The sequence below is a fragment of the Pithys albifrons genome, chromosome 5 (assembly GCF_047495875.1).
Source record: "Pithys albifrons albifrons isolate INPA30051 chromosome 5, PitAlb_v1, whole genome shotgun sequence".
NCBI classification, from domain to species: domain Eukaryota; kingdom Metazoa; phylum Chordata; class Aves; order Passeriformes; family Thamnophilidae; genus Pithys; species Pithys albifrons.
Genome location: NC_092462.1, coordinates 24,726,392 through 24,742,308, shown reverse-complemented (window position 1 = coordinate 24,742,308; position 15,917 = coordinate 24,726,392). Strand labels below are relative to the sequence as shown.

Here is a 15,917-nt window from a genome sequence, read left to right as displayed (position 1 = left end):
CGCGCCCGCCGCCAGGGGGCGCTGCCGCCGGCTCGGGGGAAGGGAGCGCGCCCGCCGCCAGGGGGCGCATGGGCGGGGGATCGGGAGGGAAAGGAAGGGAAGGGAGAAGGGAAGGGAGAAGGGAAGGGAAGGGAAGGGAAGGGAAGGGAAGGGAAGGGAAGGGAAGGGAAGGGAAGGGAAGGGAAGGGAAGGGAAGGGAAGGGAAGGGAAGGGAAGGGAAGGGAGAAGGGAAGGGAAGGGAGAAGGGAAGGGAAGGGAGAAGGGAAGGGAAGGGAGAAGGGAAGGGAAGGGAGAAGGGAAGGGAAGGGAGAAGGGAAGGGAAGGGAGAAGGGAAGGGAAGGGAGAAGGGAAGGGAAGGGAGAAGGGAAGGGAAGGGAGAAGGGAAGGGAAGGGAGAAGGGAAGGGAAGGGAGAAGGGAAGGGAAGGGAGAAGGGAAGGGAAGGGAGAAGGGAAGGGAAGGGAGAAGGGAAGGGAAGGGAGAAGGGAAGGGAAGGGAGAAGGGAAGGGAAGGGAGAAGGGAAGGGAAGGGAGAAGGGAAGGGAAGGGAGAAGGGAAGGGAAGGGAGAAGGGAAGGGAAGGGAGAAGGGAAGGGAAGGGAGAAGGGAAGGGAAGGGAGAAGGGAAGGGAAGGGAGAAGGGAAGGGAAGGGAGAAGGGAAGGGAAGGGAGAAGGGAAGGGAAGGGAGAAGGGAAGGGAAGGGAGAAGGGAAGGGAAGGGAGAAGGGAAGGGAAGGGAGAAGGGAAGGGAAGGGAGAAGGGAAGGGAAGGGAGAAGGGAAGGGAAGGGAGAAGGGAAGGGAAGGGAGAAGGGAAGGGAAGGGAGAAGGGAAGGGAAGGGAGAAGGGAAGGGAAGGGAGAAGGGAAGGGAAGGGAGAAGGGAAGGGAAGGGAGAAGGGAAGGGAAGGGAGAAGGGAAGGGAAGGGAGAAGGGAAGGGAAGGGAGAAGGGAAGGGAAGGGAGAAGGGAAGGGAAGGGAGAAGGGAAGGGAAGGGAGAAGGGAAGGGAAGGGAGAAGGGAAGGGAAGGGAGAAGGGAAGGGAAGGGAGAAGGGAAGGGAAGGGAGAAGGGAAGGGAAGGGAGAAGGGAAGGGAAGGGAGAAGGGAAGGGAAGGGAGAAGGGAAGGGAAGGGAGAAGGGAAGGGAAGGGAGAAGGGAAGGGAAGGGAGAAGGGAAGGGAAGGGAGAAGGGAAGGGAAGGGAGAAGGGAAGGGAAGGGAGAAGGGAAGGGAAGGGAGAAGGGAAGGGAAGGGAGAAGGGAAGGGAAGGGAGAAGGGAAGGGAAGGGAGAAGGGAAGGGAAGGGAGAAGGGAAGGGAAGGGAGAAGGGAAGGGAAGGGAGAAGGGAAGGGAAGGGAGAAGGGAAGGGAAGGGAGAAGGGAAGGGAAGGGAGAAGGGAAGGGAAGGGAAGGGAGAAGGGAAGGGAAGGGAGAAGGGAAGGGAAGGGAGAAGGGAAGGGAAGGGAGAAGGGAAGGGAAGGGAGAAGGAGAAGGGAGAAGGGAAGGGAAGGGAGAAGGGAAGGGAAGGGAGAAGGGAAGGGAAGGGAGAAGGGAAGGGAAGGGAGAAGGGAAGGGAAGGGAGAAGGGAAGGGAAAGGAGAAGGGAAGGGAAGGGAGAAGGGAAGGGAAGGGAGAAGGGAAGGGAAGGGAGAAGGGAAGGGAAGGGAGAAGGGAAGGGAAGGGAGAAGGGAAGGGAAGGGAAGGGAAGGGAAGGGAAGGGAAGGGAAGGGAAGGGAAGGGAAGGGAAGGGAGAAGGGAAGGGAGAAGGGAAGAGAGAAGGGAAGGGAAGGGAGAAGGAGAAGGGAGAAGGGAAGGGAAGGGGGAAGGGAGAAGGGAAGGGAAGGGAGAAGGGAAGGGAAGGGAGAAGGAGAAGGGAGAAGGGAAGGGAAGGGAGAAGGGAAGGGAAGGGAGAAGGGAAGGGAGAAGGAGAAGGGAGAAGAAGAGAAAGGAGAAGGGAAAGGAGAAGGGAAGGGAGAAGCAGAAGGCAAGGGAGAAGTGAATGGAGCAGAGAGAAGGGAAGGGAACAGAAAAGAGAAGGGAAGGAGCATGGCTTCAATAATATGTGGCTTATCCTTTACAGGCTGTTTTTAATTGCCTGTCATCAGTCTGCTGCATTCCACGTTGATGGAATTACAAATATTGAAATAAGAAGACTGAAAATCTTTCTTTGTGTGGACGAGGTAGAACAACGTGATTGCTGAAAGTTTTAATGTTTCAGGAACAGGATCATCCACCTTATGTTTGGCAATAGTTTGCACAGAACAAGTCCTATCTCCACATGTGATTTTATTTCATTTTTGTGTCAAGGAAACTGGTCATTTTTTGGCATAGAAAATCCTCCCTGTATAGCCAGGAGAAAAAAATGGGAAGCATGCAGCTATTCTGAGCCAATCCATCCAGGCCTGGAGACTCAAGCGTTAATCCCTTGGTCATGACAAACACCATTTGGTTCAAGATGCTTTGCTATCACCAGTGAATCTGTCAGGTACCAGTAGCATACAGCACAGGGCACAAGCAGGAAAGCTGAAGCAGCACAATCCTAGAATTTCCTTCTTTACATGATCCTGACTGGAGCACAGTTCTCTCTCCTCCCTCTGTGTACTGAAACCACATTGTATCTGCCCATATCAACTGTGCACTTTTCCTGCTCACCCAGAATTGATATTCAAGAAGTTTTGGGGTAGGGTAATAGGGTTCTGCAGGGCAATGGAACAGCAATTATAGGTATTTCTTGAGTCATATGAATCCACTGATTTGTCTTTGGATGAACCTACTAAGCAGTCATGTTTGTTTTGTATTGACTAGGATGTGCAAACCCAGTGCTAGATCTCTTTCACTCTAGTTTGCTTTAATGATCAATTCCAAACAATCTTAATTGAAAGTTAAAATCACTATAAAAAACTAAAGCTAAAAAATTAAAAGCATACAAAACTAATCAACCAAAACAAAACCCCCACACAAAACCCCCCCAAATACTGGAAGCTAGGTTTAAGACAAACAAATCCAACTTATTTGTGCTTCTGGCTTGAATATTACTTTTGTACTTGTGTCCCTACATTAACATTTCCTGATAAATCATCATCTTTTGCTAGTGGGAATATTCCTCTGATCTCAGGATATCTAAGTTCCCTACCTCACCTAAATTTATCCATGTAATGACTACATCTGTTGTCCTAAGATGATTCCTTCTTGTCTAGGCAAATGCCTGCCACTAGACAAGATAATGAAAGGTAAAACACTTGGTTATTCCTGTAAAGATTACACATCCAGTGTTGTGATGTAACCTTGTTTGTGGCACTTTCTGAGGAAAGAATACATAAAGCTGAAGATACACATATGGTGAATCCTCCAGTTCTGAATCAAACAACTTCACACTAAATTTGGGAGCCTTTCTCCTTCCCCCTTTCTTCTGCTCTTCCAGCCTTCTCTGGATGCTAGCTGTGGTACTGGGAGCACAGCTGACATTCCAGGGAAGCTCCCAAGCCCCGCTGTGCTGCCTTTGATCAGTGCAGCACTCAACACACTGCGAGTCAATCTGCACATGTGGCAGAGAGGAACTGGTCTCGCTGCTCCTCATCTGTCCACGGGAGGTATCAGCTGACTTGAGTCATGGATGGGTTTGGTCAATGAAAGTCTGAGAGTCATAGATGAAGGGAAACCTGTAAAGAAAATGAAACCTGAATGAGATTCTTAACTGAAGGGGAAGGAAAAAATGGTCTGTAGAAATCCAGTTTGAATGGGAGCTCAGGAGATGCATGTTCACCCTGCAATCTGGCTGCAGACTTCCTGTTTGATTTATCCTGGAAAATGTAAGCTACAGGCTTGCTCAGTTCTGCAGAAAAGAAGAGTAGTCCATCTTCAGTGACTATCTTGTGGGGTCAGATCAGCCTGACCAGTTAAGATCAGTCAGTGGCAGGAGGTTTAGCAGGCAGGTGTGACATCTTCCTTCTGTTGCACACATTTAACATGCCATGTGGGCATTCTTATTCCAGAGGCAGATTGCTTCTTCTGGATTTTATCAGCATGCTTTTCAACTCAAATCTCAATACTGTTTGGAATCTGGAAAATGTTTTAGCTTTTTGGGGGGAGTGTAACATGAAAAAATTCATTCTTGCATGTTTAGTTTCATTTTGTGAATTGGTAAAAAGTAAAGATTGCCTCTGCTTGTGCTTTGTGCTAAATTTGGCCACTGAAACTCTGGTGTTGGGAGGGTATACAGAAGTTGTTATAATAAAAATAACAGCACAAAAAGCCAAATCATAGTTACTTGGACAGAACCTACATCACTGATAGTGAAAGATGATTATTGCTTTCAGCAAGCATTTCATCCTCTATCACTGGGATTTTTCATCTAGCAAGAACATTACAGATAAAATGGAGAATGGAGCTCACATGAAGAGAGCTACATAGTTAGAGCTAGCTCAGGTCTTTGCCATGGAATTCCTAAAACACAGCCCAATTGAGAACCAGCCCAATTAACTTACTATGATTCATGCTTTGATAACAATGGTAGAAAAGTTTGTGGTGCAGATGCAGATGATATTTGGCAGAATTTATTCTTGTCACTACAACATAGTTGCTGCATTGGTCCAGCACACAGTGGAAATAAGAGTTGCTTTCAGTAACCAAAAGCTGGTTGGTCCTGGTCCAATACAATGGACAAAAGTGAGAAGAATCTGTTTATGTTCCTCCTTTTGTTACCCTTCACAGATTGCTTAATTTCCCTCTGCCTTTAATTCTACTGTAAAATGAGATAATACTTACTAGTCTGTCTAGAACACTAAGATTTGCAAAGGAAAAGAACATTTATAAATGACATGTATTTATTTTATTTTACCAAGTACACATCAGTAAGGATAAAAGGTTCTGAGGCAGCAGACACACAATTCTTCTATCTGTAAAACAAGCCTAAGTAGCACAGTAATTTGCTCAGCACTCTTTCATGGTAATGAGCTTTTCTATCAACAGGATATCTTGTGTTGCTAAAACCATTTTCTTGGAATTGGTATTGCCATTTTCCAAACAGCACCTGAAATAATATCAGCAGCAGGCAAAAGTACTATTGTTAACTAAAAACAATCCCACCACCACACTGCTGGCTTGTGTGATGAGCAAACACAAGCCTCCATCTAGGAGGAAGCTGGATCTCCCCCTGTGTAGTCGAATCATTTCACAGTGGGGTGTGATTAGCTGCTGTTCCTGCCATATGCCAGGATCTGTCTCTCTTCTCCACTTCCCCAAAGCAGGCAAAATCATTTCACCCCAGAAGAGCTGTAGGAATGGTTATTCATTTCACATGTCTCTATCAGCTGCACTGTCATGCAGCACTGTCAACACCCAACTATTAAATAACTGAATCTCAAAAACAGAAGCGACTGGCTTAAAATTGGACACAAGACTATGAATATATTGTTACTTTTCTCTTTTTTATGCTTAAGAACATTGCATGAAAGTTGCAATTGCATTGCCTCCAAGTTAGGTTTTCACTTCGTATTTTTACAACCCGAGGCTTAGATGCCTAGAGAAGAAAGCTGAGATGGACATGCTTTCACTTCACTGTGAGACCTGGCACCGTAAGCGGCTTCTGCTGGTGTTTATTGAAAGTGGCTACCTGTCCATGGTGGGCAAGGTGTTCCAGAGAAAAACAAGTTAAGGAAACAAATCACGTTTATAACAGAATCAATGGGTTAATTTTGTGATAGCATAATGTTCATATTATAAAATTACTCCTAAATGAGCATGGTATTACTTTTTAATCAAACTAATGTCCAAGAACTTTACCATGTAACCATTATGTTTTGAAAGCAGGTGCTATCATGATTGCCTAAATAACTGCAGTGTCCTACTAACAACATCTACTATTGTTGAATTTTAAAATTTCCTGTGGCTTAGAATGGCATTTGTTGTTGCAGATTGTAGAGAATTAGAGTCTGAAAAGAATGAGAACAAGAACATAAAGAAAAATTACGAGATTTCTAAGAACTGGATCAAGTTGCAACATGGTGACTTTGTGCATGAGAGAACAGAGCAGCAGATTCTGGTTTTATTTATTCAAGAAAAATGCCATGCTTTGATCTCTCAGACACAGGTTTAACATTTCAATTCCTTTTTTTGACTGCTACTGCTGAAGAGTGGAAAATGTTACCCATGAGTTCAGAATAAAGCAAACTAAGAAAACTCCAACTTGAGAAAGAACAGGTGTATTCAGTGCTAACTTTCCAGGTATCCCCAGCTAATGTTCAGTTACTTTTTACTTACATTGTATGGGTTTTACCTGGCTGGAGCTTTCTTATTTTGCAGTAGTTAGCACTAGTCCACAGTAGTGGTTTCTACAGCTAGTGTAACAGTTGCAGAAATAGAACAAGATGATACTATGAATATCCACTTGGTTATGCTAAGTTGAAACTGCATTTATTTAAAGCACAGAAAGCAACAAGTTATATGACATGAAACTATTTTAAGCAACATTAGTCAAGTAACTCTAATGATGCACAAGAAAGTACACAGTAAATATAATGTTGCAATGAGTTTTAAATTTTCTCCCATTACATGAATCATTCAGTGTTTCCCCTCCACATTAGGTAGCTGATTCACTTTGTACTGCTCATGGGGAACCCAATTGATCTGATTGTTGGTTGCATACAGGCTTGCATCGATTTGGAACTTCATTGGCTTCTGGGGAGTTGCTATTTCACAAGTTGTACTGAAATCAGAACAAGTATCCTTAGGATTCTCTAATGTCTTCATAAGAGACCAGATATGTTATTGATTTGTGGCAGGTTCTGCCTGATTTGTTGTAATAAAACAGACTGCAAAATCCCCTGGGAGGAAGTTGCAGTGATGGAAAACAGATACATCCTCCCCTTCACTAAAGGACCTACAGAGGACAAAGCTGACATAATCTGGGAAGTACACGCTGCTAAATGAACAGATGTGACGGAAAACCTCTACCAAAACACTACAAGCTGCTCTCATGGTGGGAATTCTGGAGAAAAGAAGCTACATATATGTCAGTATATTCTCAGCAGCAGACCACTCACCATTCCTTTTTAAACTGTATTGATCAGTGAGGACTGTAAATCCTTGACCAGGTAACTAAAGTATATGTATTCCCTTAGTACTTTACTTCTTTGGTGTAATACTGATGTTGAAAGATATTTCCTTCATTTTGGAAAGCAAAGGTGAGAATGCCACAAGACTAATTCTGTAATGCAATGTGTATTCATTGGCAGTGGCTAATTACAGCACAGAAAAACTACCAGCTTCCCCTGCAGAAGACAGAGTACATGATCTCTGCTGTAGGACTGCACTCTGCTCTTAAATTCTTCCCATGTCACACTGCAGGAAAACAGCAGTTTGTCATTCCTTCTCAGGCTGCTGTGTAACAACAGCATTGAGGAGCTTTCTGAGCCTGGCTTCCCTTTCCAAGGTTAGCCAAGTCTGGAACTGACAGTAACCCATTCTCATTCTCTGTCATCTCACAAGAATAAAGAGAAGCAAAAAAACTCAAACCCAAACCACCGCGCCATTTCAATTTCAGACAAGTATGTGTCCAACAGATGGGGATGAAAGCAAGGAAAAAGTGGCTACCTTGATTCCAAAGAGATGACATGGAATAGTACTACAGTTGCTAAATAAGATTAATATAGCTTCATTTATGCCTACCTTAATAATGCTATTTCTTTTTTATTTTTTTCCAGACACTCCCCATCCTCTGGACTGTAAGTCAGCTTTAGCATAGAGCACTTCTAGATCTATGTAGTTGGTTATTCCCTAGATTTGTAAGTTACTTCCTCACCCGTGGTGTAAAGGAGAGCACTCTGGACTCTGAATCCCAAGGTTGCGAATTCGAGTCTCAGTGGGACCGTCCCCTGGCAGTTCAATGCCTCCCTGCCATCCCATCCCATCACATCTTGGATGCTCAGCAGGGTCAGCCCCAGTTAGTACTGGGTGCTGTGACAGTCCCGAGGACTTCACTGTCACTGTCCAAGCTCGCTCGGCCGTGGCAAATGGACCTTAGGACTGAAACGGTGGGGCCAGTTCTGCGCACGCTGAGCCTCACCTAAACATCCACTGCATAGGCTGGAAGGGCACACCCACGGGGGGAGAGCCCTGCCCAAATCTGCATTTTCAAATTCTGGCCATACATACACATACTTTTCAAGATATTTCCAAAATGTTATATAAACTGTACTCCACTCCAGTGCATGGAGCTGTAAGGTCTGTAAATAACTAGAAAAAAAAAAGTTGCTTTCTCTGATGATTCCAAGGGGGAAAAAAACTGACACAAAAAGTAGGATATAAACATACCACCTTAAAGTTTACAGGACTTATATACAGGACATGTCAGCCTAGTGACTGTGAAAGGTACATAATAATTAAGAGGCATTCCCCTTGAACAACATGCTAAGGCAGTTCTTTTGGAAACTAAGAAAAGATCCTAGTGCCCCTTTCTAGAGCAGAAAGTCTTTTACTGAAAATTAATCTTTTCATAGTGTCTATAGTTAACTTATTAAGACACTTGAGAACATTTTAAACTGCTTCCCCGAGTGGAATTAAATTATTTTTTTTTGCTTTGGGGTTTTTTATGCTTTCATGCAAGTTATTTTGACAGTTTCAGAGACAGAAATGTTACGATGATGCAGAAAACTAGTACAGTAGAAACAGATGCTGCACATAGTCCCTCAAATTGTCTGTCCAACATGATTTCATACTGTCAAATACCCTGAATATTGTATGGGTAAGCATATGATTTAATCTCCAAGTACCCAAGTCTTCCATCTCTGTTTGCAGCAGTGTTTTTCTAATATGGGAGCTAAATGGAGGTCATGAAATCATTTAACATAAGCCACCAAAGAAATTATCTTTTTTTGCTGTTATCTTGAATTTAAATCACTGTGACTGAGAAAATTAAACCCACTACCAACTCCTTAAATGAGTATTTTTTGGGGAAAAAAAACCCCAAACAACTCTTCATTGTCTTTATAAAAAAATAATTAAAATCTATTGCTTGTAAAAGTGATTAATCTATGTAACATTTCTTAGAAGACTGAAAAGCATGCTTGACCTTGAAGAATAAAAATCCCCAGGAGTACAGAAGTCAGGTTGCCTTTGCTTTATAATTTGCAAAATTGTCAACAACTTGGTGTAATACAACTGTCAACAACCTGACCATATTTCATGACTACTGCGTGTGTCACAACCCACCATCTCTGAAATACAGCCCTGATCCATCCCTCTAACCATAATGATGAAACAACTGGCTAATTTCAGTATCAGTGACTTAGAGTCATCAACAACATTTCCCAAATTACAACGTTACTGCAAACAAGAATAATATTCCTTCCTTCTGTGAGATATGTTTGGTTGTAATTACCTGGGTATCTGAGGAATGAGCAAGCTCTTGGACACCTTTTGGTTAACTGGGACATACCAAAAACTGAAAAGATCAGCCAAATCTTTAAAGGTAAGGTTGCTCAAAAGGCTAGAAATAAAAGTGAAAAGACTCCTAGTAACACGTGATAGTTGGCTAGTGAAATCCATTGTCTAAATAAACAGCATGTACTCCTTACAGTTCAAAACCAAGAATAACAAACAATCAAAAACTCCTGAAGTATTCCTGTGGACTTTCTTACTTTCTTAAATCATCATATTAAATTAAGTCAATACAGCATCAAACAATTACAACACTGCCATCTACAAGAGTCTGTACTAATTTCCCCGGGGAAACATAACATTATTTTGTATAAAACACAAGGGGGGAAAAAAGAGAGAAAGAGAAAGAATGTTCAAGAAGGGAAAAAAATGTCTCTAAATAAAGTGTGGCAGAAAGTCAACCTGCTACATCTGCTGAAGTGTAATGTTTATTTAGCTACAAATATGCAAACATTTTTACCATCTGGACTGCCTCAGAAGAAGGAGGAATGGCCAGGAAAGGTAGTTTGCTGCAGGCCATCTGTGACATCAGTGGTTCTATGACTCCTAACTCAGGGAGGGTCCCTGCCCCAGGTCTTCTGAAAACACTGGCTGAGCTCTGTAGGGAAATCCACTGAAATAAAAGATGATTTATACTTCAATGTCTGAAGCACACAATCAGTGTCCTGATTAGCTCAGGCTAATTTCCTGTAACTCTAGTCAAACAATGAAGATTGTACTTTGCATGTAGGAAGGCAGGTGAATGGAAACCTGGACTTCAAATCCATGACTGCAGCACGTGGTGAAGTCTGACCAGCCGTCCCCCTCCTAGGGAGCCTGTGAAACACGTTAACTGGCCCGTCTGAATAATGATCTTTAAGCCTTAACTAGCAACTTCTATAGAGTATTGGGTACATTGGTCAAATAATCTGTTAGACACAAACAGTCCTCAAAGGTTGTGGTTTGCATCCTGGAAAAAGCATCGGAGGAGCAAACGGATGGTCCAGCTCTGACTAGTAATCCATTATATCAAAGTAATAAAAATAGACATACCTTGAAAGTGCTCCAGAGAGTCTTTTGATGTCTCCTTTAGTAAATACAATAGGCCAAATTAGGTACTGCTGCAAGAGCTCAGTCATTTTCAGTAACACTGTAACTCCTACAGACTCAGCATGCAGTCTGAGGGCAGCCTGAGGGGACAAAAAGCAGGAATAACAAGGAAGAGCAACCGCCTCCAAAGAGAAGGGGTAAAGTAGGTCACCACTACACATCTTTTTGACAAGGTTTGCAATTGATGTACCCTGGCCTCCTGAAACTGATAAAACTGAGAGGGGTTTTGCCTGCTGAATTCAGCCTGTGTTATCTTACCTTGGCAACTGTGGCTAATTGCTCAGGCCTTCACACCCCTATTTTAAGCTATTTTGCCATGTATGTTCATATTATCTGTTTATTCAGGCTTGTAAAGGATTCATCAAAAAATGAAAACAAAGGTAGGTAGTAACTACGTGACAACAAAACTTTTCAGTTTTCAAATTTGGCATCATAATTACACCATGCACATGCTCATCTGACTTTCATGCTTCAATATCCAGAGCTGAATCAGCACAGAAAATAAATGTTCTTGTTGACAAAAACTGCAGATGAATTGACAGGAATATATTTTTCATCTAGATCAAATGGCAGTTTTTCTGGGGAAAATCCAGTATATGAATATTAATAAATAACCTGTAGCTATTTTCGAAGATTTTGTCATCTAGGTTTGTGAAAATAACATAATGAATTTTACGTTGTCATAAGTTTATTCTTGTAAAATAGCTCTTATTTTCCATAAGGATTTCAAGAGAAGAGAAAAATCTTCTTTAACTGAAAGAAAATGATGTTATTACTATGAAGCTAAAAAAGTGCTAAACGATGAAATGCTAAACAAAATCATGAAGAACTTTGGTCTACTTATCTTGGTATAAGTTACTGAAGTGTTCTATACTCTTGTGAATCCTACATGATCTTGTGCAGTCCATGAAACCTTAGCATATTACTATTCAACAAAGCACTCCAGTTTTTCACTGTGAGTCATATATGGACTTAAACATTAGATCTTCTAACTCCTTACACAAAGCAGCAACAACTTAAAATGGATTAATGTAGGGAGTCAGCATTTTGCCCCATGACCTAGCAGTGAGACAAAAAGCACTACTATACAAAGGAAATGTGAATTATCTTGGGAATTGTTTCAGAGAAAATGTCAAAGAAGCTGTTGAAGAAACAGTGGGAGAGGAGGAATTGCCCAGCTGGAATATTAAGATAAAAAATTACCTTTTATCTAGTTATTTCTTCGAAAGTCAACACATTGACCTTGGGCTTCACTGCAGATGTGAAAGGGTTTTGCTACCTGCTCTTCCTGGCATAATGGTCCTAAATGCAACAGCTGAGGACATGAGCGTGTACTACAAAGGCTGTAACTGTGACCTTGTCCTTCTTGAAGGGGAGAAGCCCCCAGCCACACACGAAGGGCTGCTGGCCTTTGGAATTTAAAACACAGATCAGGTGGAATCCAATGACATCCCCAAACTTGTTTTTCTTCCATTGTCTTGTAATGGCACTTGGGTTGGCAAATTCAGCCTTTTTATTTATTGCATTTAAAAAAGTCAATGGAACAGCCTCATTTTATCAGCTTTCTCCTGTGATCCTATTCTTTATGGTATCCACTGAATCAAAAGGGTCCTCAAAAAGGTGAGTTTTGCTCAAATTAAAGAGGGATTTGACTGCAAGCTTGATTTTGGTAATTAAAGGAAAAACAAGTTGGACAGGATGCTGAAGAGAAAATTGAGGTCTGGTAATACATGCAAACAGTGAGAAGCTGCTATTGTTGTTGTTGTTCACCTTGGCTCTTTGTTTACCAGCAGCAGAAGCTGTTGTGTTTCATCTACTCCAAAGAGGAACTAATGAGAATCTACTGGATGGACCAGAAGAATACCTTGCTTCTGCTGAAGTAATTTTTTTCTCTCCTAAAATGGAAAATGTTTTTGGAAAAAATTTGTACCTTGTTTCACCATTGCCTGTCACATATATGAAGTATCCTGCATGGAATGCTGCTTGGTGTCCAGGATGCTTGGTTGCTACACCAGTTTTAAAGGCAGGTAGAATAGCATGCTCAAAATGTAAAACTAGCTGGTCTCAGGCAAGAGGAAGTGAGAAACCAACACTGATGTGCAAGCAAACTATGTTAACCTCTAAACTAAAAGGCTGGACTGCTTTTCCCTCAAGTCCCCTCTCTGCCAAGGGGCAGTGCTATAACAATACTCTGAGGCAACCTTCATTCCTGCTTGCTCTACTGGACCATCAGGAAGCAGCCAAAATGGACCTGGCAAATTCAGCCCTTGGAGGCTGTTGAACATTTGCCTGCACAGTGATCTGTAACACCGTACTTGAAAAATCAAACAAAATTCAAAGACAGAGTTCAGGTAAGCTGGTCTGCTCTCAGTATTTGTGTGTAAATTGTTTAGTACCATGTCACATGTACTGAGCTACTTTGAATAATAAAACTATGAAAATCTAACCCAACCCCACTACTGTATGAAGATTAGATATGGTAATACCTCTCTTCAGCCACTTTGAGGATTAGCTTCAAAAATCAAATTAAAATGAAGCAAATCCAAGTAGTTCCACAATATATAAGTTTCAACACCCATATTCAGTAACCACCACCTGTGCCTCTTGCATTTTATATTTTTATATGAGGTATCTGCAAGTAGTGTTAGAGTACACCTAATGCATGTGCTAAAGGTGAGAAACTCTTCATGTATGGCACATCAGTATATTCAGGTTTTGAGGACTGACTTGCCCAAGTATTCCTAGTGAAGTAAAAAATCTATTTGGGTTTATTTATTTCCAGATGTTTAGGAGAAATTACATGATTTTTACTTTACAATTTGAGGAAAAATTTGAGAGTGAGAAGTATAATGTTCTGCAAGCAGGACCATTTGCTGTGACTTCCAGAAACGGCTACAGAACTGCGAGTGTGCATCTTGGTTTTCATTCCTACACAAGTCATAATTATTTTATTCTTTTTCTCAAGTGTATTTAAAGATAAGTATTTAAACTGACAGATTTGATTTTTAAAAAATGACCAGCAAATGTAATAAAGTGTCTGTCTAAACAAGTATACTAAACAAGAATATTGTTCCTGAGCAATGGCTATAAACAAGAGCTATGCAATAAATTTTAAATTCTCCTTGGGGGCAAATGCTAACAGAGATATTGAATTTAACACACAACAAAACTTGATTTGCCAGATTAACAATTTCTATTGTCTTAAATTTGCAGGGAAAATTACCTACCTCCAATAGTATGTTTGTACTGTTCTTCCTTTCTTTCATTATACAGCAAAATGCAAATTGCAAGTCAGATCAAAAGCATAATATAAAGTTATATTAATGGTCATTAATTTCAACTAATAATTAAAATGAAATAAATAATAATAGAAAATTAAAAACTGGAATACTGTCGAGTATCTAAGATCTCCTGAGATGACAAACAAATAATGAAGTTCAGAAAGTTTGTAAGCAATTTATGAGGCAGAGAAAGATGTCTGTGACAAAAATACAGACACGCTGGTGATTTGGAGCAGTTTAGATACCATCCACAATCCAAAGCAGGCAAGGAACAGCAAGGTGTTCTTCAGCAATACTCTTGATTAAGATCATAAGAATGAAAATGAAATAGTTTGGAATTACACTTCCTGAACATATTGTTCAGTACAATCAAAATAATAAGCAGAAAATGAAGACTACACAAGGAACTTACTAGGAATGGTTTAGCTGATCATAGAAACATAACTGGACTTTACAAGTACAAGGCATTCTTTTCTCTCTAGCCTGTTAAAAAATGTTAAAAAAACCTATGTCCTACTTCAGTACTATTTTTAAAAATAATTTAAAGAAACCATTGCTCCCCTAATTCACTGCTGGCTATTGTCAAGCTTCATACTGAAAATGTTATGCATTCAGCTTTTCTGAATATGCTGCCTCCTCCAGACCAATAATAATTAGCATCCTAGATGGCAAGAAATATAACAGTAGTGCACTGTAACAAATGTGAACCAAGTCCAGTGCAATGAATTTGGCTAATTATGAGGACATCCTCCCTGGACAGCAAATGCCACATTTGTCACTGCGATATATCCCATCATTACAGCAGAAGGGCAGTCTAGCAATCCTTCTCTGCTTGTTGCTTCACGGAAGTGGAGTAGGAGGCATTCCCTAGGTACTAAACTATGTGTAAATCTACACAATTTTTTACTGTGAGTAAAAAGCGTCTGGCTATTTGTTGACCCATGCTGAACGAAATAAAAAGTCCCCAAGGAGCTGGAGCCATGGCAGACAGCATCACTGCAAATTAAATAATTATTCCTCGCCATGCTCTGCAACCACCTGAAAGGAGGTGACTTTCAGAAATGGCCACAGAACTGCAAGTGTGCATTTTGTTTGTCATTCCTACACAAGTCATAACTATTTTATTCTTTTTCTCAAGTATATTTAAAGGTAAATATTTAGGGTGGTATTTAGGTAAATATTTAGGTAAATAAAGGTAAATAAAGCATTGGGGCCACTCTTTTACCACACCTACAGCGATAGGACCAGAGGAAATGGCCTTGGGATGAGATAGAGGAGATTCAGATTAGAATTTAGAAAACAATTTTTCACTGTTAGGGTGGTCAGGCATTGGAATAGGTTGCCCAGGGAGGTGGTGGAGTCACCATCCCTGGCAGTGTTTGGGAAGTGTCTGAGGCTGGCGCTGTGATGGTTTAGTGTTTATGGCATTCTAGTGATAGTGCTGAGTCCACAGTTGGACTGCATAGTCTTAAGGTCTCCTCCCTGTGATGACTGACAAGTCTGACCCTTGTTCTGACAATCCACGTCACTCAATCTCCCCCTCGGTGGTGTTTCTTCCCGCATACTTTCTGTATCCTTGGTTTCCTTGTGTGTGGCGATGAGCTGCTGTGAGGAAGTTTCCAGGCCCGTTATGCTCACACCAGGCCCGCGTTCCTTCGGGAAGGAGCACTGCGGTGCTCGGTGCCACCCCCGCGGTTCTGGGGCTCCCGCCCGGCTCCGTGCCGTGCCCGCGCTGGTCTTCCAGGCGGGAGGACGCCCGAGGCTCGCTCGGGGCGGGCAGGGGGACGGCGGGCCCGGCCTGGTGCTGTGCCGGCGGCGCTGACAACTGGAGCGCGTAGGGACAGCGGCGGCGCCGCGTCAGCGGGCGGATCTAGATCCGGCCGTTGCCGCCATTTCGCAGTGGGAGGGCGGGCAAGCGGGCGGGCTTGTGGGGCGGTACCCGCAGTCAGCGAGGGGTGCGCGTCCGCCGCGGAGCCCCCCCGGGGCCGCCGCTGGCCGCTCCGGCCGCACCGCCGACAACCCCGGGTACACGACTGCCCGCTCCGGCTGTACAGCCGGGAGTCCCGAGCGGGAGCCGCTCCTGGCCCAGAAAGTTCCCCCTGGCGCCGCCCCGCCCTCCCGGCGGG

General features: G+C 42.7%; 1 long non-coding RNA gene across 2 annotated transcripts; it reads right to left on the bottom strand.

Annotated features, from left to right (window-relative positions):
- Positions 1-2,169: 2,169 nt before the first annotated feature.
- LOC139671838 (uncharacterized) lies at positions 2,170-15,896 on the bottom strand. Of its 2 annotated transcripts, XR_011697797.1 has the most exons (4): positions 15,357-15,896; positions 10,454-10,590; positions 9,882-10,034; positions 2,170-3,645 (listed from the first exon to the last, which is right to left on the bottom strand). It is a non-coding gene; the product is annotated as an uncharacterized lncRNA (long non-coding RNA). The 2 variants fall into 2 exon arrangements; XR_011697796.1 differs by lacking the exon at positions 15,357-15,896 and having other exon boundaries at positions 10,454-11,173.
- Positions 15,897-15,917: the final 21 nt, after the last annotated feature.